The 24,871-nt window shown below is 35.3% G+C and overlaps 1 pseudogene; it reads left to right on the top strand.

The window, feature by feature from the left end:
• Positions 1–696: 696 nt before the first annotated feature.
• Positions 697–24,248, top strand: LOC114633331 (annotated as a pseudogene).
• Positions 24,249–24,871: the final 623 nt, after the last annotated feature.

The following is a 24,871-nucleotide window of genomic DNA, read 5'->3' as shown; positions in this document are numbered from 1 at the left end:
ACCAAAGAGACTAGTGGAAATTCTATGTTATTTTACCCAAGAAGTAGAAATACTTTATATAAATGACTTCTAAGAGATGGAGAATAAGCTGTGTATGGAGATGAAATTCCACATTATTTTCCAATCTCAACTGCACATCTAAGGATACATCACATACAAGCCCAAAGAATGAACTCAGTAGGTTGTCTATACATGTGTGCATATATAAATGGCAACAAATATTAAAGAAGACATCATAAATATGGGAGAGAGGGGCAGTGCTTTGAGGGGAAGAAGAAGGGCAGCTAATGTAGTATGAGTTTCTCAAAAGAAATCACTTTTTTTCAAAAAAGAATTGCTATGGAAATTTTCTGTATGATCTCTGTCATTTTTCTACACATTTAAAAATCCTTTGAAAGCTAAATTGTATTAGAAAACATTTGAAATTAACCTGCATTTCTATGTTCTATTGTTTCTTACTTAGTTTCTGCTTTGGGGTTATGAACTCTGGCTCACAAATGCTGCAGAATGTTCTTTGTATGAGTTCAAAATTGCTCAATAAATTTACCGTTGACTGTGAATTACTGTTTTTATTTTTTCCTATCAGTAGCTACTTTCATAACAAACTAGAGAATGTTAATGATTCATTTACCTGCACTATAAATTTTACCTTTCAGCATTTGCTATAAGCTGAAGAGCACTTACAAAGAGCTATTCATGATGTCAGACTATACTTGGTTTGAGGGAATATCTTTTCCAGTCATAGGGTTTGAAAAAGAAATTTTGAAAGTTATTCATAATAAGTTTGTGGTGAAAGAAGAAGACTTTATCATATTGACTTACCCGAAGTCAGGTAAGGATCATAAGTAAGACTGACTGTGAATTGTATGAGGGAAGTTAGGGCTTTGATCCTCATTCATTTTGGGTGATGAGTAGAGTATTCACCACATCCAAATTGTAAAATGATTTGTGGTCATGAAGGTTTGTGTGTGTGACACTCAGAGAAAGACCTCTCATCTGACCTATGTTGGCAGAGATGATCAGCTATGGAACCAGAACAATGATGGTGGACCCGGAGGCAGAATCTGGCATTACTATCATTCTCTGTGTGGAAGAGATAGAAGAAGAGATAGAGTGATGAGGATGAACAGAATGAATAGCACCAAGAGATAAAGGAATTTAAGTGAGGATATGTTGAACAGAAGAGAATGCTGGACCTTGTCCAGGAATTGGAAGGATTCTGAAAAGTCAAGAAACCAAAAAGAAAATTTGGCAGTTTGGGGAATGAATATTTGCTGTGGTGAAGGATCACTGAACATTTGGTGAGGATTAGGCTGCCGATATAGAAAGTACAATGACATAGAAAATCCAAAGGAAATTCCAAAGGAAGTGGGAATACAGGAAAAAAACAACCAGACAGTAATTCAGAGAAGGAAGCTAGAAAAACATCCACTGACAAATGAGCAAATAAATGCAAATGAAAGTGTGTGTGGTAAATATTCATAAGGATATTTATTTAACTTTAAAAAATACTCAGTTATACACTACAGCATGGGTGCCTCTCATTGGCAGTGAACTACATTAAAGGATGTAGTATCAGAGGGCAGACACTATGATTACATTGCTGTGAAATATCTGGGATAGTCAAATTCATTCCACCAGAATGTAGAATGATGATGACCCAGGGCAGGAGGAGACATTCCATGGGCAGATTGGTGTTTACTAAATTTAGTGTCCCAATTTTGCAAAATGAAGACTTGAGGACATACTGAGTGAATATACTTTGTACTTACACCATAGGGAGATTGTGAACACCACAAGTCTGTATGCTTAAAAATGGGCATCACTGTAAATTGTATGGATAGATATTCTACTTGAGGCTTTTTCTCAAGTATTCTTGAAATGAGTGATTGTCACTTAACCTTTTCATCCAGGAATAAACTGGTTGGCTGAGGTTGTCTGCTTGATTCAGACCAAGGGAGATCTCAAGCTGGTCCAATCTGTGCCCGTTTAGGAGCGTGCACCCTGGCTAGTGACTGATATAGGATATCCAGTATTAATAAATAAGGAAGGACCATGACTCATCAACTCCCATCTTCTTATCCATCTATTTTCCAAGTCTCTCTTCAGTTCCAAGGCTAAGGTCAGTGTCCAGTGGTTGAGATTTTCGTTGACCAAATTCTCTTTGAACTTATTTTTCCCTGACAGGTTTTGGAACTCTTTTAGAAATGTAAATGTAGGATCTCATTGTCTAGGTGATGCTGATGTTTCCCCACCTCAGACTATATTAAAGTATCAGAATGTGGACCATCACACAGTGATCCTGGGAAGCTTTAAGTCATAAAGTGAAATATCACACTAAAACAATCAGGAATTACATATATAAGTCAAGCAGAGTTCAAACTCTACACTACAGTCAATGTTACTGTATTATTTTCATCAAAGTCAATGAATCAGTCTTAATTATAGCATATATCCCAAGCCCTGTGGGTGAATCACCTAAGCCACAGTTGCTCATTGGGGAAGCAGCCTGACTAGGCATCGATGGTCAAAGGCCAGTGGTACACATGGTGTCATGCTGTCTCTAGCTCTCTATTGAGATCAGTAGCCATATGAATCCCCCATGAAACTGAAAGAGAATCACTAGAAGAAATCAGAGATACTCAGGGTCTGACCAATCATAGCCCCAAGTTACTAAGTTCCTTGTAAGTCCCTCTACCATAGAATATATACATAGTTTATGTTCAAACTGCAAAGACAAACTTAGAATAAATTCTCCTTAAAATGGCACAGTGAATTTCTGACCATTCACATATATGCATGTGTCTTATCTGGATTTGGAAAACTTTTGGCTAGGGAAACTGAAGCCTAAATACATGATTTCTGGAATAATTGGTACAAAATATTAATTAGCTTTTTATTAAGAATGATTACTTTGGGGGCTGGAGAGATGAATCCATGGTCAAGAGAACTAACTGTTCTTCCAGTAGTCCTGAGTTCAATTCCCAGCAAACACATGGTGGCTCATGACCATACATAATAGGATGTGTGTCTGTAGACAGCAATAGTGCACTCATGTACATAAAATAAATATGTCTTTTGAAAAATAATAACTCCTAATTTATTTCTTTTATGGTTTGATATTATAATAATAAAACATAATTATGTGAATCATTTCCCCATTTCCCTCTCTCCCTCCAAACTCATGGATATATATATATATATATATATATATATATATATATATATATATTCTCTCTTTCAAATTTATGGTTTCTTTTTTATTAATTCATGTTGTAAACATACATGCACACATACACAAACACATTCCTAAATGTATTCTAATGTTTATATATTCATAGTGTTATATATATAGATAGATAGATAGATAGATAGATATAGATATAGATATAGATATAGATATAGATAGATAGATATTTATGTATTTCTACTATATACTACATACTTCAAAATAAATAAATAATCGCTATATTCTAAAGAAATTTATATCTTCCTAAATCCTTCAGTACAACCTTCTTAATCAGTCCAATGTTAACTGTATGAATATTTTATGGGCTGTGCATTTGGTGTTGGATAAACAATTATGATTGTTTGATCATTACAACTGTTGAATCACTCTGATTTTTTACACTATCAATTAACTAGACATTTTTCTGTTTCATTTTTATAAATCAAATAAAATTGTAGGCAGAACACTCTGATCAAATGTTTTGTGAACTTCTTGCTGTCCTTATCCTACCACTGGGAGTCCTACCTGGCAACAGAAGGTGGCATTGTAGGCTCCATAACTCCTACTGTGAAGAGTTTCAGATAGAATCACCACCATAGAGTATCTGGAGTCTCCCCATGCCAGGTCTCAGTGATTATTTTGTTGTCCTGAAAATCTCTATATAGTCTGGGATGACTTTGAAGCTTGGCTCCTCCTTCTTCTACCTCTTGAGTTCTAGGACTAAAATCACCTACTGTGTATTTTATTTATTTGATGCTGAGGCTCAAACCCACAATATCATGTGGGTTACCTAAATTGTCTCAATCTTTAGCCATTTAGGAACTTTTGTAGACTCCATTTTGCACCTTTAAATTCAACCAGTCTCTAGGTCTAAGGCTCATCAACATTTCATACCTGACTGTGAACTCTTTCTGTTCTCACATATCACTAAAGAACAGGAAACAGCCACAGCTTGCCCCATGACATACAATTTCAGCACCATTTGGAGTATCTCATCTTTCCAACTTAATGTAGATGCATCAGTCTTCATTTGAGTAAGAAATGTCCCACATAGGCTTCCACATTTGAACACTTGTTTCTCAGTTGGTGGTGCTTTTCCAGAATGTTTATGAGACACAGCCATGTTGGAGGACGTATTCAATTCAAGGTGGGCTTTGAGAAATTAAACTCTTAAGCAACTTCCAGTGTACTCCTTTTGCTTTCTGCTTGTAGTAAAGGAAATATAATCCAAGCTTCCTGCCATGGACAAGCTCTCTCTTCCTTAAGTTGTCTTTTTCATTTTGTTGTTTTATCACAGCAACAGAAAGATAACCAATGCTATTTTCTTCCTACCATGCTTCTCATTTGTGGATTTTCTTAGTCTTTTTTTGTAATGGCTTTGTATTCATCATATACATTAGCTTGACCACCCACCATTTTGTTAAAGTGCATTTCTCTAACTACTGTAAGTCCTAATCTCTTATTGGTCTCAAAACTATTTTCAGAGGTAGGAGAAGGGATTCTTTATACCTCTTTTTCTATGAATTTTTACTGAAATATATTGATTATATCTAACATATTGTTTTATTATTAATATTTCCATGTATGTATACAGGTATTTTGATAGCAATAATAGCCCACTTATCATTCTTGCATTTTCCAATTCTTGCTGATCTGTTCCTTTTCCTAAGTAGCTCTCCTTTCTATTTTCATATTCCTTTTCTTTATGTGTGTGGTTTTGACCCAGTAAATTCCACTTGGGTTGCTTACTGGAGCAAAGACAAGGCATCATTTGCAGGAACCTGAGAACCTTACCAGTAGTTACTCTACTAAAAAAAATCTCATACCTTCTTTCTTATTATTTCCTAAGTGTATACTGTAGACTAAAGATGTCTCATTTATGGTGAACACTGAAAGGTGACTTATTCTCAGCATGTTTGCTAGTTTTTGAGTCTCAAATCACCACTGTCAAATACAAGAAGCATCTTTTGACCATGCTGCTGGTAGACATATATAATTTGTGAAAATAGTGGCTATTTAGATTTTGATGTTCATATCATGTCCATTTATCAGAATAATAAAGATAGTTTACACACTATGGTCTATTCCCTTCTTAACATAAGCATTTGACCATGTTGTCTAGACTATCTCTCAACTTTTCTCAATACCAATCAAAAACTGGCTATTTACCCCATAACAAAATAGCCATTATTGACCAAAGAACATATCTTGTAAGGCTGGGTAAAGTATAGATCACAGCTTCCACAGCTGAGTAAGTGTAGATGTCAATCTCCTAGTAACAGTCTGCCTAACACTATGAGGGCTATTCAGGAGAAAGACATAGTCCAGACCAATCCCAGCATGTTTTCTTTATGTCCAATGGTAACTGTATAATGATGTCTTTAGCAACAGGGCCTTACCAATGACTTTTGTGGGCAACTGACAATAGTGACAATTGCCTGTATTATTTGGATCCTCAGGCATTTTCCAGACAACAACTCCTAGGGAGATTTCCTAACAATAGCAATGGAGTTTTCATTTTAAAACATATGACTTCTACAAGCAGTATTTTCTACCTAGGCAAGGTGCCTCGTCTAATATATTAATAAGCTTTCAAACTGGTGAGTTTCCATAATGCATCATCATATTTTCTTGTTTTGATTAATCACACCCTTCATCTTACCATCCTATCTTTGCATATACCAACTCATTCTCATATTCATCCCCTCAACTTCTATATTATAAGTGTTCTGGAATGTTTCTTTCCTTAGGGTGTCCTCTTCTTGTTCTTCTTCTAATGGCCTTTTTCTAGTTTTCTGTCCTTTATATGCACTTCAAGTTCAACACACTATGTTTTACTCATCTCATTTACAGAGCACATATATTGTTTGTCTATCTGTGCCTTGGTTACCTCGTTAAGTATATTCTCCAGTTCCATCTACTTTTCTGAGAAGTTCATAATTTTATTTTTATAGCTGAATGAAGTTTCATTTTGTACACATTACCTATTTTTCAGTTGAAGGGCACACAGACTGAACCTGTTTCCAAGCTATTGTGAGTAGAGTTGTCATGAGTACAGATGTTCAACTACTTGTTAGGGGTATATTCTTAAGTACATAGAAGTACATTCCTAACTACATTGTAGCATACACTTAAGTGCATAGCATTATACATCTATATGCATAGTAGTGTGCACTTAAATATATAGTGATGTACATCTAAGTATATAATATTATACATCTTAGTATGTAGTGATATATACCTAAGTCCATACTAGTGTACACCTAGATATATAGTAGTATATTCCTAAGTAATTTGAGGATAATTAATATTGGATAACTAAATCACATGATAATCTGTGTTCAGTTTTTTGAGTAAAGTCCACAGTGATTTCAATTACTGTGTGAGTGTGCACTTACATCAGTATTTCTCTTCCTCCAGATTTTCTTTTTAAAACTTCTTAAAAAGTGTTAGAAAATTTATTTAAATTTCTTATAAAGAAACTTCAAATAAAGAAATAAAATACACCAAAATAAATGATACTCAAATTCCATGAGGCTTAGTTAATTTATATATAGTTAGAATTCATATTCAAAAAGAAGCTGTGAAGCTTCACATTAAGTGTTATACTTTCATTATAACCTCAATTCACTCAATTATATACCACTAACAACAAAGTTCTATGATAGACCTAGAATTAAAACAATTAGCCATATATTCTCTTTCAATATTTTTGCTAATTACCTGCATCTACTCATTTCTCATCCCTTTATATTTAGATTTTCTTTCCTTTTCCCAAGGCTAAATACACATTTTGTCTTTTTTTTTATTTTTTTATTTTTGACAATGGCCATTCCATCTGGAGGAAGAGAAGGTCTCAAAGTAGTTTTTGCATCATTTACTTGATGGCTAATAATGTTGAAGAGTTTAAAAATTGGGGATTAGACATTTTTTTTCTCTTTTTGGTAGAACTCTTGCGTTCCATGACACAAGCTTTGCTCCAATTGTTTCTTTTCTTGATGTTGAATTTTAAAAGATTCTTTGTAGACTCAACAAACACATTTCCTAGAAACAGGTAACTGGCAAAGGACTTCACCCATTCTGTAGCCTGCATCTTCACATGACAAATGAGTTCCATTGTTTTATAAGAACCTTTTACTTTATCAAGGTTCTACTTTTTCCTTATTGGCCTTGTTTTCAGAGTGGGATGAATACTATTTAGGATGTCCTTACCTGTGCCTCTATACTACTGTTTCCTTTAGCAGTTTCATAGTTTTTGAGTCTTCTGTTGAGGTTCTTGATCCACTTGTGATTGGTGTGTGTGTGTGTGTTTGTGAGTGTGTGTGTATGTTTGTGCGTGTGTGTGTATGTCTGTCTGTCTGTCTATCTGTCTAACTGTGTCTGTATGTTTGCAGAATGAGGGATTAAGATGTAAACTCACTCTACTACATATAGCATTACAGCTTCCAAAGCACCATTTACTAAAGAGCTTATCTTTCTCAAATATATATATATATATACAGTTTCATACATATATATATATATGTATATTCAAGTATAAGGAGCCTACATTTATATTAACATATGTCTTGGTTTTCTATTCCATTAATCTCTATGTCTGTTTTTGTAACCATGTAATGTTGTTCTTAATTTCTATATACCTGTAGTATACCTTAAAATAAGGACATTTTGTCCAAAATTGGTTTGAATATCTGGGGAACTTTTTTTTTTGCTTTCATATGAATTTATTATTAAATTTGTTCTTTGAAATTTTCATACATGTATAAATTACATTCTGATTATTGAAATTCTTCGCCCCTCTAATATCCCTCAGTCCTTATTAAACTCCATTCCCTTTTAAAACATTCATATCTCTTTATTTGTGACCCATCAGTATAACCATGATCAGAGTCATCTGTGAGATTGTGGGATTGAACTACCTATTGAAAACCAAGCAGGGATGTCAGTAGGTATATAAATGAAGACAATTGTTCACCCAGAATCCTGTCACCCAGAATCCTTCAGTATCTAGCAATTCAGCAGGGATTTGTTACTGTCCATGAACCATTTCCCCAACTTGTGAGTCACCATTGATGAATGCCAGTTTTACAAGCAGTTTCACATGATTTTATTTGATGAATTTACTCTGCAATGCTCACAAGCCAGCATTTGATAACACTTCTCTCTTTATTCTTCAGCTCCTACATTCACTCCACTCTCTCTTCTGCAATAATCTCTGAGCATTAGAGGTCATTTTATAATGTGCCATTTAGGAATGTGCCTCTAACCATTTTGTATGAATTTTAAGATTTTTTAATTCTGTGGGTGACATTAAAATGTTGAAATGGGTTGTGTTGGAACTGTACATTTCTTTTTATTGGGTGGCCATTCTTTTTTAACATCAGTTCTCCTAGTCTCTGAGCAGGAGAAGATTTTCCAACTCTTAATATCTGACTCACCCTGTTGAGGTTTTCATTGTAGAGGATATATCACCTCCTTCTTGTTTTCATTACTTTTTATATTGTTGTGATAAAACACAATGAACAAGGCAACATATAAAAGGAATGCTTCGTTTGGGGCTTATGGTTATATAAATATATGTATATCATTACTATGGCTAGAAGTATGACACCACCCAAGAGGGCACACTATTGGAGCAGAAGTTGAGATCTCTCACATTACTCCATAAGCAGGAAGCAGAAACATCACTCAAAATTGTGCCAGTCTTGTGCAACCTTAAATCTAACCTCCAATGGCACATTTCCTCCAGTAAGTTCACAACTCCAAATCTTCCTAAAATATCTACAAATTGGGCACCAAGTATTCAAATGACTCAGATTTACAGTGGATATCTTTTTCAAACAAGCAAACTGTTGTATGCTTGTTCTAGGCTATTTTCTTTAGGCAACTGTAAAAAGACTTACTTTTCTGATTTGTTTCTTAATTCTTCATTGGTAGACAGGAAAGTTATTAAAGTTTGTATGTTTATTTTATATCTTGTTCTTTTGATGAAGTCTTTATCAGATCCAAGTGTTTTCTAGTAAATTCTTTCAGGACTCGTATTGCTAGAATTATATCATCTAAAAGTAAACATACTTTGACATGCACATATTATATATTGCATATTACATATTACATATCACATATCATATACCTTACATCATATATTATATATCCCTTCCTCTTTGTGTGTGTCTATGTATAGTTGGGGAGTTCATGTGTAACAAAGTATGCAGAAGGAGACCAAAGAACAACACCACCATGTGGATGTAGGGTGTCAGGTTTAGCTGTGAACACCTTTTCTTTCCTCTTGAGCCATTTCACTACCCATTGATGTGTCCCTGAATTTGGTCAGAAAGTATTTTATTGAGAAGTTTTTACTCAAATTTCATCATAGATTTTAGTCCACACTTTTCTTTTTTATTGAATATTTGACTTATTTTGTATCGATGCTTTAGAAAAATACTTTTGTTGTGTACCTTTTATCCTTATTGTTTTTTCCTCCCAAGATCACAGTTTCTTTTTATTTTTTTTATTTGTTTATTTGAAACAGGATTTCTCTGTATAGCCCTGGCAGTCCTGGAACTCACTCTGTCGACCAGGCAGGCCTCAAACTCAGAAATCTGCCTGCCACTGCCTCCCAAGTGTTGGGATCAAAGGCATGCACCACCACTGCCTAGCTTTTTCCTTCTTTTATGGAATATTTTGAAAACCTTGTTCTCTGAATGAATGTCTTGAAAAATTCACCTGAGATTGAACATTTTTTAGTTAGTGATTATGTAAACATTTGAAAACTCATTGCTTATTATAAGCCAGGCTAGTTTTGAGATTTATTTTGTTTACTTGTTGAAGTGTTTTCCTTGTATGTATGTGTGTCTGCTTCTGGTGTCTGATGACTAGGTTTTAATAGGGCATTGTGAACTATCAGGTGGGAACTGGAAACTGAATCTTTGTGCTGTAGAAGAACAGTAAATGATTTAGCTGCTAAGCCTTCTCTCAATCTGTAGCTGCTTAATGTTTTATATGTAATACTAATTTCATTTTAATAGTTTTTTATATAAGCAAAAATTCATCCATATCTTTTAGGTTTTCAAGTTTCGTGGTATGTAATTTCTAAGGTAAACTCTAAACATTTTCTGAATATCAGTTGTGCTGTCATAATGAATGACTCCACTTCTGTGTTTTACTGTATTAGATTTGACATTTGCTATTTCTTTTTTTTAGTTTAGATAAGATTTGATCAATATTTATATTTTGAAGAAAAGAACTCTGTTCCATCACCTCTCTATATTTCTTTTCTTGTTACTGCTGTTCCCTTTTTCTCTAATTTCTACACTTCGGTCACTGACATCTTTCCAGCTACGAAATTTGGTGTTTGCTTTGCTCTTTTTCCAAATTCTCAAGGTGAAACATTGATAAAAATATTAAAAATCTCTTTGATTTCTTAATACAGGTACTTTGAGCTTTCAATGTTCCTCTTAGGGCTGTTTTCAATTTATCCCACAGGCTAGAGGATGTATTGTTTTTATCTTTATTTGATTATAGGGGTATTTTTCTTGTTGATTTCTTCATGATTCAGTTGTGAGTTGTTAAATCTCCATACAATTGTTGGCATTCTGGAGTTTTGCTTTTCATTTATTTGTAGTCAGTCACTTAATTATTGTCAAGTAGAATATAAGAAATTATTTCAATGTATATTGGTTAAGACTTCCTTTTTGAACTAATATCTATCTACTTGAGTGATAGTTTCATAGGCTTCTGAGAACAATGTGTATTCTGCAGTGTTTATATTTTGTGTTCTATAGATGTCTGTTAAGTCAGTTTAATCTGAGGCATGATATAATTTCGTTTACTTTTTAATGAGATGATGTGTCAACTGTTCAGAGTTAGACTACTGTTTGTGACTTTATGTCTACTAGTATTTTCTGTGTGTAACTAAGTGGACCTGTGATTAGCATTGCACTGCCTTTTCCATGCATTATTCATTTAATCAATACAAAGCAATGTTTATCATTTCTCTCCAAATTTTGGTTCAATACTGTTTGATTGTATTCAATCAGAAACATTTGCTTACTTTCTGATTCCATTTGCCTTGAACACTTTGTTTGATCGTGTCATTATAATGTCCCACCTGTTTTTAATGATAACATAAAACAAACATATACTCTTGCTTTTTGATGTAATTTCCTAACCAGTGTCTTTTGAGAAGGGAATTGACATTAATATGCAGTTATCTTTGAAGGTATTTATTAATTTCAGTCATTTTGATGATTTTTGCCAAGGTACACAAGCTGTATTTTTATTTCTTCTTTAACTATTGGTCTAGTTTGGTTAATGATTTGTCTGATAAAATACTCTTACAAGAAGCAACTTAGGAGCAGGAAGTGGCTATCTGACTTACATGTTCAGGTCAACAATCTACCTACAGGAAAATTAGGACAGTATCTCAAGAAAGAACTGAAATGAAACTAGATTACAAATCAGCTTAGTAATTTAATCACTGTCTCACAGTTAGTTTTCTCATACAGAGCAGGTCCACATGTTTATACTTTGGGCCCTACCACCTCAATGATCAATTATGACAATCACTAAAATATACAGCCACAGTCAAATCAGTCAAATCTTATGGGGGTAATCTCTTAATTGAGACTCTAATGTGACTTTGGGATGTATCGAGTTGGCTGCTGAAACTAACTCATGCTGTTGTGCTTTTACAGATTTTTTTTCTCAATTCTATTTTGTAGAATGGACTTGGTGGCCATAAATTCATTTTGCAAATTTTTAAACAAATAATTTTTTTAATTTTTTCTTCATTTGTGACAAGAAGCATTACTAGGTCTAGTACTCTGACATGACAGTGGTTTTATTATTTGAACATAAAATACAAATGTCCAGCATTCTAGCCTTTTAAAATTGTTGATGTGTCTGTTATTCTGAGTGGCTTTCCTTTATATTTGGCTCAGTGATTCTCTCTTACTGATTTCAGTGGGCTTTCTTAGTTTACACAGTCATGAAAAGGCAGAGAATAAGTATGTAGGCTACTGCTTTTTTGCCTTCACCTAGATTTTTCCTCCATTATACTTCTGAGAATTCCCCTGAGTAAGGAACAGTGCTATCCACAATGTACATCATCCTTCTACTTCATGAATTAACAATCAGGACAATATTTGAAAGATGTACGCAAGTCCAATATTATATACATGATTCTTCATTAAGACTGTCTTGCAGAGTATTTATGGATTGTGTTCAGTTGCCTTCTTATCTTTTTCCTTTAAAGATATTTTCTTTATTAATATCTGGGGAATACGTGTGCATAGTGTCTTTGTGGATAAACACATGTCACAGAACATTATTGAGGAGAAGGGAACAACTTTGTGGAGCCAATCATTTCCTTGTAACTTATGCAGGTTACAGAAACTGAGATCTGATCACGAGGCTTATATGATAAGGACTTTTATACATTGAGTCTTTAAACAATTCCACTATTTCCTTTTGTAAATCTATTAATTTCATTTACAATTTTGTATTTGTGCTAATTTCTACTTTTAATTGTTCAATAAAGTTGCTCTTATATCTTTCTCTTGAAAATGGTAACATTAGGGGATGGAGAGCTGGCTCAGTGGTCAATAGCACTTGCTACTGTTTTAGATGAGTAGGGACTGTTTCCTAGCACACACAGGCTGAGTGGGTCACAACTTTCTATAACTGCAGTTACTGAGTAACTTATACCCTTTTTATTCCTTTGCAAGTATACCCACACATATTTGCAATCTCACATAACAAAACATAGGCATATACAAAAATTTAAAACGGAGTAAATTATTATAAATGATTTCATTAACTTCAACTTCCTAGGGCTTTGCTCTTTCTCCAAGTCTCCATGTATATAATATAAAATGAGGCATTCCTTTCATTGATCTTCCTTATAACTGGTTAAAGACAAATGTTCCTTGAGTTCTCTCAATATCTCTATAATCTGTCTATGTATGAAATATCTTTAAATATAACTTCTAATTCTTTGATAATTCCATACATTGTATTTTTATCATATTCATTCACCTCCCCTATTCCTCTCATATCTTCATCTCATTCCATATGCATCCAACCTTGTATAATCATTTTTAAAAGATTTATTTTCATCTTTTGTCTACATGCCTTTTATCTGTAGGTATATCTGTCAACCAGAATGCATGCATTACCCACATTGGTCAGAAGCACATCAGAAAATCTTCTGGAACTGTAGTTAAAGATCATGAGTCACCATGTTGTTTTGGGAAATGAACCAAGATTTTCTGTGGAAGCAGCAAGTGCTCTTAATTATTGAGTTATCTCTCCAGTCCTATCACTTTTTAAAACCACCAATTCCAATTAATGCTGACTATACATTTTTGGGTGTATGACTATCCAGTGTAGTTTGGATAAACACTCATTAAGTAAACTGACTCTCTTCAGGAAGCTGTCAATCTCTAGTAGTTCCTCAAAGGTGGCATATCATGTGAAACCTCTTGCTCCATGCTGGGACTCATTCTGTCTTAAACTAGGACAGATATGGCACATAATGTCAGAACTGCTGACTTCATATGTCCAACTGCCATGAAGTGTCCAGAAAACACTGTTTTAGTAATGTCATCAAACACCTCTGCTTCTACAATATGTCCCCATCCAAAATGATCCTTGAAACTTGGCGAAAAAGATTTAATATAGAAACCCCATTTACTGTTCAACTCCTGTAAAGTATCTTATTGTCTATAATTTTAAGAGCTGTGGGTCTTTCAATTTATCACAGTTCACCACTTGGATAAACATTTCTGTTACTGTGTGAAAGATGAACTGAAATATAATAAAAAGTCAATATGAGTTGGTTTCTGAAGTTTTTTTTAAACAAGGCATTTTTGGAATAAATAGGTCTTAGATATTGGAATTGGTATCCTTCAGAAGTAAAGTGATTTAGCATCAAATATTGGCTCACTCTTCCTGAATTATTTGCTTTTATTATTCCAGTAAGAAAAGCATTAGATCTTGCTATGTCATTTGTTCTTGATTTATTTTTCATAATTTTTGTGTTTTTAAATAATATATTTGTTCTTTGAAAATTTAAAAAATGAACATAGTGTATCATATTCTACTATATTTGGCAGTATGCACTCCAATACACTATACATTCCCCAATATGTTCATACTACATCTTAATATTTTCAAAAAAATTACAACCCACCGAGGCTAACTTGTGGTTCTCATAAGTGCATACATGGAGCGCAATCAATATTAGCATGAAATACCTAACAATATTCCTATACCAAAAGTTGTAAGAGTCTTTCTCATCTAGCAATCATCAACTGAAAATAGATCTTAAATCAGGAGTGGAGCTTCAGGACATCCTCCCTCATCCACCCTGTAATATGAACAGGCTTTATGGTATGCAGTTTTCTATAGGCAACCATTGGTTATATGAGTATAATTTGCATAACAATCAACTCATGTTCAGAGGACAATATTCACAGAGGACAGTTTCAAAGCACTCCTCTCCATTATCTACCTTTTACTTTCTACTTCCTCTTTCACAATATTTCCTGATCCTTGAGTAGGGAATGATAGAAACCACATCAATGACTGAGCACTCACAATTATGCTTCACATTTTGATCACTTATGAATTCCTTCTTTAACTAATGCCAGCACCAAAAAAATAATCTCTAACAAAGATACAGAATAGCACAAATACATGGGTATATATAAATATTTAGAAGGTGGTTTGACAATATGACAATTTAGTAAAATGACAGTAGGAACCATAGTTAGATCTATAACATCTCAAGCCATGGGTTCCTGGCCAGGTTTATCGTACCAGGCATGAATTCCCTCCCAAAGATAAAGCCTCAAATCCAATCAGACATCACTTAAGTTACCCTATAACAATTGTGTCATTATTGCATTACTAGGCACATCTGGCCTGGTACTGTACTATAGGATGTGAGATCAATCCAGGATAAGATCATTAAGGGATAAATCAGGGACTGAAGATTGAAAAATAGAAATGAAAATTATACCACCATAGCGAATTGCAGAAACAGTATGCTAAGTAGAGAGATTCAGTTCTGATTCCACTGCGTCTTGTTTCCCCACTTGGCATTGCCCTATATATTTTTCATAATCAACAGATCTTCCTCCAGTAAATATGCTAAGGTCATTCTAAAACCTCACAAGCATTCTCTCTCTCCCTCTCTCTCTCTCTCTCTCTCTCTCTGCCTTTCTCTCTCTCTCTCTCTCTCTCTCTCTCGCTCTCTCTGTCACACACACACACACACACACACACACACACACACACACACACAGAAACACACACACACACAAAGTTGCCTTATTCCACTGACTTACTTTGTTAGTGTGGTTATTAATGATGCCATCAAGCCTTGATTCATACCTCCATATAGTTTTCAGCCAATAGGTTTCTGTATTGATGGAATCTTTCTTTCCAACACCATATAAAATACTATTCTCCCATCTCTGTCATCAATTTTTTCTGTCTTTCTAGTTAACCTCACCAGAAGGCAGGTGTTTACAGGAATCACCTCTAGATTCCTGTATTTGTGTGAAAAATTCCCTCAGGACATATTTCTGTCCTTGCAACTTGGCAGTAGGTTATCTCCTTGTGGCCTCCATGGTAAGCCTATATGGTAATGAGTTTGTTAATGGACTTGATTTTATCATCTATTTATTTTGGTATTTGCCTCAAACATCATGATTAATGCTATAAATAGTTAAATTTTTCTTAGTGCAGCTTTTTGCTGCTGCTTTCAGAGAAGTGAAGAAAGTCAAGCAGACCCTGCAATAAGGATATGTAATTGACACTTTACTTCTCCCTGTATACAGTTCCGGTTGGATCATGGTTTGAGCATGTCCGTGGCTGGCTGTCCATGAGAGAATGGGGCAACTTCCTGGTGCTCTACTATGAAGACATGAAAAAGGTGAGCATCAGTCTTACAGTCACCACACAATGAAAAACTAAATCCAAGTAATGAGGAATGTTATTGAGAACTGTGATTTTTTGGTTGTTCTGACATTTTTAAAATTATCTTTTATTGACTAAAAAAACCATTTAAATGCAAATGCATTATGATCATATGTACCCTCTCCCTGAGGACTTCCAGATCCTCTATGCCTCATTACCAACAAAACTCTAAAGATTTTTCTTGAAAATAATCTAGTACTACAAGTCTATCAAATCAATAAAAGAATATATAATAGAATGCAATATGGAATAACATGCTGGGTAGTTGTGTGTCAACATGTCACAAGCAAGATTCACCTGAAAGGAGGGAAATTTAATTGTGAAAATGCCTCCAAAAGTTCAGGTTGAAGGCAAATCTGTGAGGTATTTTATTAATCATTGATTGAAAGAGAAGGGCCCATCCCCTTGTGAGAGCTGGCATTCTTGTGTTCTTTAACAGTATAGGTACATATACCATGGTGAACAAGCTAACAAGCAGCATGTTTCTATTGCCTCAAAATCAGCATCAGCCACCAGGGTCCTGTTATGTTTAATTTGTTGTCTCAACTTCCTCCAATGGTTAACAATGCTGCATAAGTGTAAGCCAAATAATGTGTGATAAAACAAAATCTATTACATTGAAGTTAGATAAGTCAAACCACCAAAAGAAAAGAGTCTGATTGAAAGAATGATAATCATTAACCTACTCTTTCACTCATTCAAGAATCTCATGAAAACACTAAACTTGAGAAAATAATATAGACACAGAGTATATGGGACAAACCCAGCCAAGCTCTGTCCATGCTGCTTTAGTCTGTGGGGATGTGGAATCCTGGGGTATTTGGCCATGCCCCCAGAGCCCAGAGACCTGCCAAGAGGTCTCCATGTCCCAAGTAGAAGGCGGGGGAACAAGTCTCTGCCTCAAGATTTCCCTGGCGCTGCCCTTCTCCTCAGCTTCCAATATAAGCAAACTGTAATCTTTCTTTCTCTCTCTGTCTCTCTGTCTCTCTCTGTCTCTCTGTCTGTCTCTGTCTCTCTCTCTCTCTCTCTCTCTCTCTCTCTCTCTCTCTCTCTCTCTTTCCTTCCTTCTCTCTCTCATTCTTTACATCTTTGTGACAAGAGATGTCCATAATCTGGTGATTTCACTCTGACCACTTTCATATACTTATAGATTTTAGGAAGTTTCAGCTATACTAGAGTTCAATACTACCTCTCAAATATGACTTAATTTTACCTGTATTTCCCTGTACTCCCTTCCACAACCTCCTGTCCCTTCCCCTCTCCGACTTGTTTTCCCCATCCTAGCTCTTGCACATTTGTTCATAATTTATTGTGTATATTTAATGTTTTGATTACTATGTGCTCAGAGGACTTTGTTTTCTTGTCCAGTCTAGTTGATGTTCTGTATTCTTCATGAACTTTGATAGGCATCTCTTTCTTCAGGTTAGGATTTTTTTATATATATTATTATTTTAAATAATTTTGTTGAAAATATTTTCTGTGCCTTTGACATGGGTTTACTTTTTTTCTTCTATCTCGATTATTCATACATCTGGTGTTTTGAAAATAGCGACCAAGTTTTCCTGAATATTATGTGACAGGAGTTTCAAATATATAATATTTTCTTTAATGTATTTATTTCTTTTACTGTGTCTTCAATACAAAAACGTCTCCGTTCTATCCATCTACTTTTTGTGAAGAATGCTTCTGAGTTAACTGTTTGAATTCTTGAAAATTTGATTTTGAGATTTTCTCAATTTGGATTTTCTGTATTGATTCTATTTCTACCCAGGTGGAAATTAGTTTAATTCATTTCTTTCCACTGTTTCTTTGTGGTTTCATAGATTTCTTTAAGTCATATGTTGATTTCCCTTTAAAATACCACTATTATATTTATAAAAGCTGTTTTAAGGAAATATACAGGGCATGTGGTGTTATGATAGCTGGCCTCTAGTAGAGACATATTGTCCTGGTTGTTATTGATTGTGTTTTTACACTGGAATTTAGGCATCTTAGATTAGGAACATAATAAATCTAGGTGCTGATATCTGGTCTTGTCTCTATTGGGTGGGAATTTTTTTCCTGGCTTTTGTTTCACTGTGGTTATTAGGAGAATGAGGTGGCTTTACATATGCTGTAGAAACTACATTAGGGTACCAGATAAGATGTGCTTATTAGTTGTGGGACCAGAGAATTAGGAAGAGAGATGGGCTGGGCTCAATTGAGGAATTTCACAAGATGGAAGAAAGCAGGGTTTTTGACCGGGCTCTGCATAGTCAGTCTCCTTGGAATGGGGATATATAATGAGGAAAGGCCACAGCAGAAGGTTTGATAAAGTGGTGAGGATGAGACTCATGTATTGGGTTAGAAGAATGAATAGAGAGGTGAAACCTGACAATGTAACCTAATTGCTTTCCTTTCATAACAGGCTTTGGCTTCCCCAGGAGTGCATTCTGGAGTCGGGCCTGGGGAAAAGCAATTTACCTCCCAAAGTTTGGTGTTCCTTTGCAGAGATAAGAATGAGACTGGGTAATTGGACTTGGAGATATGCTAGGAAAAGTGAAGATCAATCTGCAGATAGCCCATCTGTTTCCCTGGCCAGAGTAATCAGTGAATTTTCAGGGAGTGCTGAACTTGGAGGCTGGGGTAATGCAATGAGTTGAGGAAGCAATATCAGAAGGGAAAGATCTTTGGACCCACTAGAGAAGTGAGGTGCTGCCATAAGTTTTTTGATGCAGAGCCAAAGATGACTTGGGCATAGGATCTTGAAAAGCAGGGAAAAGGTGAAGGTCTGTTGTTAGCCTACCTACTTCCCTAAAGGGCTTGAGAAAAATAACTATTAATAAAAAATTAAAGTATAACCAAACAAAACAAAAAAGATGAAATTATTTAAAAATGATTTGACCTCTTAGTGTTATCTCTCAGGAAGCAAAAGTTTACTTGTAAAGACAAAACTTTCATCACACTATTTTTCTACATGTGGAATTTTTTACTTAATCATCATGAAATTCATTTTTCCCTAGGAAGGATCACTACCTATCTGTCTACTGCACACTAGTGCAGATTCCTGTAAGGCACCTTTCTGACAATTTAACTCATTCTTAGCATTTATTGACATAATTGTTTACTTTCCTATGAAATATTAGGTGGAAATGTGATAAATATGTAAAAAAATGTTTTAAACCATAAAAACCTCATGAGTCCAGGGAGAGGGCTACTATTCGAATCACAATTTTTGGTATTCAAAGATTTTGCCTGGTGATGACTTTCTCCTATATTAAAGTAATTGTTGTAGTATACAGATATTCTTGTAACAATCAGAGTTCTGAGACAGAAAAATTGTGATTTTGATGCCCACCTGGGCTGTAACCTGAGATGCTTACTCAAAGAAAGTTTCTGAGAAGTACTCAAAGTAATAAATATTGAGAACATTACTATGAAACTTTTGTGAAGCTGTATTGTTTTCAGTTAGCTTAAGTAAACAGTATTATCTGGCACAATAATCTATTTGAGGTCTTTGTGCATATTCCTTCATTCTCCTTGATCATTGACTAGCAGTAATTCTGTAAGTTACTTTAAATACCCCAGGGCAGGATATATAAGGTTTTACATATTTTCAATGCCAGCAAGTGGACAAGAAAAGCCAGATAGATGAATCTCTGATCTCTGTGAGCTTGAGGTATACTGGTCTCCATAGCAACATCCAGTGCATAAGCCAAAACTTCAGAGTGAGGCTGAGTACTTTTTTTTTCCCATTGAATAGTTTATTTACATTTCAGATGTTATGCCCTATCCCTGTTTTTCCGCCACCCCAAAAAACCCTATTCCATCCCCCCCTACTCCTGCTTCTATAATGATGTGCTCCACCCCCCCCAATCACTCCTATCATCCTGACCTAGAATTCCGATACACTGGGGCATCCAGCCATCATGGGAGCCATGACTTGCTCTCCTGCTTTTGACTAACAAGGTCAACCAGCCTTACATACCCTGGAGCCATCGGTCACCCCTATTTTCTCCAATGATGGTGGTTTAGACCTTAGAAGCACTGGTTTTTTGGTATTAGGAGAAAATAACTCTCAGTATACTTAGTGAATGTGTTGACACATACCTGTGACCACAGCACTATGGAGAATTAGACAGGAGGGTCTGAAATTCAAGGTCATTATCCTCGATAAAGTAAGTTTAAATTTACCCTTGGTTCTATGAGACACTATCTCTAATATTTTCTTCTACCTAAAAAGAAGCCCCAGACTCTGTTTTTAGGAATTAAAGATCAGACACTTTGCAAGCCCACTCAGTATATAAATGTTGTCTGTGAGTCCTTCTTGCCTTTGTTTCATTGCCTTTTCTTGACTAAACTCCATTCATGCTCTTTCATCTGCTGATGCTCTTTCTTCACATCCCTTTTCTCATCCACCATCCACAGATCCCTTCTGTTTACTTAAAGAATTATTTATTTTATGTATGTGAGTGCACTGTTGCTTTCTTCAGACACACCATAAGAGGCATCAGATAATATTACAAATGTTTGTGAGCCACCAGGTGTTTGCTGGAAATTGAACTAGGACTTCTGGAAGAGCAGTCAGTGCTCTTACCCTCTGAGCCATCTCTCCAGCCCCACAGATCCCTTCTTTACATCTGTACTCTCAGAGTTCTCTGTTTATTGCCCTTATTTTTGTTTCTTCTTTGTTTAGGATACAAAGGGAACCATAAAGAAGATCTGTGACTTTCTAGGGAAAAAATTAGAGCCTAATGAACTGGATTTAGTCCTCAAGTACAGCTCCTTCCAAGTCATGAAAGAAAATAACATGTCCAATTTTAGCATCATCATCAAAGATGTGATTAGTAATGGCTTGAACCTCATAATAAAAGGTAAAAGAATTGTCTAGCTTCATAATATGTTAGAACATGTTAAGGACTTGTGCCAATAAATTTCTAAGTAATTGGAATGTACTGGCAGTCACTGCTCATCCCTTATAGCTTCTCACAGACACTACAAAGTAATGGTTTATGGAAAAGATATGGGCTTTTTCACTCTGAAAAGCTGATTTATTTTGGGAGACAACCTTGGGATTGGAGATGGTAATGTCAAATAACTTCAATGAAAAATGGGGAAAATGTCATGTTTCTAAGAGGCATTGTTAAGTTCCCTGTATCCAAATCCTCAACTCCAAAATATATAAAGTGTGATGCAGTAGGGCAAAGATATATCTGAGACGATAACCACAGAACCACAAAATTTACATTAACATCTGGAAAAAATGTTGACCAGATCAAGATTTTGCCCCAGAATAGGCCAAAAGTAAACCCCAAAAGGACTATGAAAATTCATCTAGTGTTAAAATCTGGTGGTATTTGCCAACCTATGTTTAGATTACTTTAGGTTCATGATCTTTCTCTTCATTGTGAATTGTCTCTCCCAGAAGGGGAATTTCAATCCTCTCTATTTCTGTGCCACCTCTCTATACTGGGAGCAGATTGTGTGTGTAGTTTCATAGCTGTGTAGTTAAGCAGTGATTTTGCTAGCATAAATCAGGGTTTGAGCCTTTCCCAGACCTGATAAGGTAATGATAGGTGAGATGGAACTCAGAATAGAAGAAGGAAGTTTTCAAGAGTCAGATATTTAACAATGACTAAAAGCATTGGTTTAAATGAAAGAAGTAAAGAAGTAACAAGGACACATGCTCCACTATGTTCATAGCAGCCTTATTTATAATAGCCAGAAGCTGGAAAGAACACAGATGTCCTTCAACAGAGGACTGGATACAGAAAATTTGGTACATTTACACAATGGAGTATTACCAGCTATTAAAAACAATGAATTCATGAAATTTTTAGACAAATGAATGGAAAATATCATCTTGAATGAAGTAAACCAGTCACAAAAGAACACACATGGTATGCACTCATTGATAAGTGGATATTAGCCCAAAATCTCACAATACTTGAGACACAACTCACAGACCATGTGAAGCCCAAGGAAAAAAAAAACAAGGTTTGGTTGCTTCAGTCCTTCTTAGAAGGAGTAACAAAATACTCACAGGAGCAAATATGATATAATGTGTGGGACAGAAACTGTTGCAGAGACCATCCAGACACTGTCCCACTTGGAGATTGCTCAAAGATGTGATCATCATAGTCAAACACTGTTGTGGATGTCCAGAAATACATGCTGACAGGAGGCTGATATACCTGTCTCCTGAGAGGCACTGCCAGAGCCTAACATATACAGAGGAAGATGCTCACAGTTAACCATCAAACTGACCACAGGGTTCCTAGTGGAAGAGTTAGAGAGAAGACTGAAGGAGTTGAAGGGGCTTGTTGCCCCATTGGGAGAGTAACAATACCAACCAACCAGAGCTCCCTTAATCAAAACAGGTAGCCTTGGAACATACATGGAAAGACTCATGTCTCTAGCTGTATTTGTAGAGTAGGATGGACTTGTAGGACATTAGTGGGAGAGGAGGGCCTTGGTCCCTTGAAAGCTGGATGTTCCAGTGAGGAGAAATTTTAGGGAGGAGAGGTGAGAGAGAGTGAGTGGGTTGGGGTATTCCCTCATAGAAATAGGAGGAGGGAAGATGAGTTAAGAGGTTTCTGGGGATAAGGAATGGGGAAGAGAATAACATCTGAAATGTAGATAAATAAAGTACCCAATAATAAAAAAAAGAAAAAGAAACAAATAATGCAACTGGCTACATTTTCTTTATTACTGCCCATAAGAGTATTAAAATTAAGTTATGTGATGATACAGAAAGGAAGTAATGTAATAAAGAAAAGCGTGACTTCTATTGTCAATCTTCTTGGATTCTATCCGAATCTATCATTATTATGCTTCATAACATCTCAAAGACTAATTTTTCCTCATCAACAAAATAGGCACACTGCTTACACTTTTCTCATGTATTCATGGATTCATTAAATAAAACACACTGAGCATGGCCTATATGTCTGACACTCTTTGCAAAATGAACCCCATAGTAATTTAAGAAACACTTTCTTTTTAAACACATTAGATGAATATTCTGTGTGTATATTCAAATCAGAAGTGCATGGATCACTTCACAGTAACACAGCTGGAAAATAAATCAAGAATAGGGGTTGATGAATTGTAAATGGAAGAAAGATAGAGAAGTTTACAGGGTCATTAATAAAAAGACAAAGACCAAGATGTAATTATATAAAAGATATTTGCCATCTGGGTTGAAGGAGGACAAAACAGAGAATGAGAAATTGAACAATTACTAATGCTTAAACTGAAGACCCTCTGGAATGATGTGGTGAAACCAATGTATGGTCAGAAAAGACAGTGCTATAAAGGACAGGGGCTCAAATTATGCAGATTTTCACGCATCACAAAACAACATGGCTGAGTGAAACAATAGTCTTGTGATGTTCTCAGCTGGGAGTGGCTGTGTGTGTCTCATGGGAAAATCAAGACAGCTGAAATACTGATCATAACTATGTGTACCATGTGAACCCACACAAACAAAAGTAAAAACTGTTTTAAGATATTATTTAAAAGTTGTTTGCATGTTGTAAAGAACTTCTATAAGTAAATACTAAAATATAGAGAAAACAATTGAAGTCGGTTTTGATCATTGAGAGGATAAACACTGTTGAGTTGGATAGTGTGATGTAAACAGCATTGGTGGGAAGCAGGAACAATCTTGATATATAAAAAGATCAAGCCAGTGTTGCTCCTGTTAGATTGTCTAGTATATAGTTTGGGAGAAGAAAAGTTGTGACACAATTTCCAGAGAGGGAGAAGTCTGTGTATATGATTTCAAGGATATAGAAGGTTTCTACGGAAAACTATCATTTGTTCTTTTAACAGTGTGGTCTTTATCAAACAGAAGGTAAGAGCACATGGTGGGAGGAGCTAGAGCAGTGTTAAGACCATTATTAATCCATCTCTGTATTTGATTCACATTTTCCAGGCACAACTGGGGACTGGAAGAAATCACTTCACAGTAGCCCAAGCTGAAGCCTTTGATAAAGTATTCCAGGAGAAAATGGCCAGATTCCCTCCAGGGGTGTTCCCATGGGAATAAGTTTTCAAAATGTTAAATACTGTATGAACACTGAAGTTTATGTTCCTGTTGTTCAATATGTGAATAACTGAATGTGGTCATAAAATAAATCCTGTTGTGAAATTATGAAGTAGTTTTTTAAAGACATAGTGTTACTAACACTAGTAGTATCAACAGCGGTTTTGGTGGTAGTATGTATACTTTTCTGTTTGTAGTGCCTTCAGAGGTGAAAAGAGTCAATTACTTCCATGGGACCTGAAGTTGCATGTAGCTGTAAACTTTTTGTTTGTGGTCCTCTGCCTATGCAATACAGTACTACTAATATCTCTTCATCTTTGAAAGTCATCTCTTGAGTCTAGAATCATAGAGTCTTGAGTCATCAAATATTTCCTTCTTTGATTGCTATTTTGTTGTGTATTGTCAGGAAATTCCAATTTCCTTTGTAGAATTCCAACTTAAAAATAATTTATTTTTATTTAAATAAGTCATTTATTTTGGTTTTGTTTGCTGCGGTTGGACATGACAAACATTTCTAAATGTAATGCTGTGGAAATTAAATAAGTATGACTCAGTATTCATGTATTTATCATACTATACATGAATACCAGCTTAACTATTTGCTGAAGAAACATGTATGTATATGT

This window comes from Grammomys surdaster, unplaced genomic scaffold (assembly GCF_004785775.1).
Source record: "Grammomys surdaster isolate TR1022 unplaced genomic scaffold, NIH_TR_1.0 578, whole genome shotgun sequence".
Taxonomy (NCBI): domain Eukaryota; kingdom Metazoa; phylum Chordata; class Mammalia; order Rodentia; family Muridae; genus Grammomys; species Grammomys surdaster.
The sequence above is the reverse complement of the archived record's forward strand: the minus strand, read 5'-3'. Positions and strand labels throughout refer to the sequence as shown.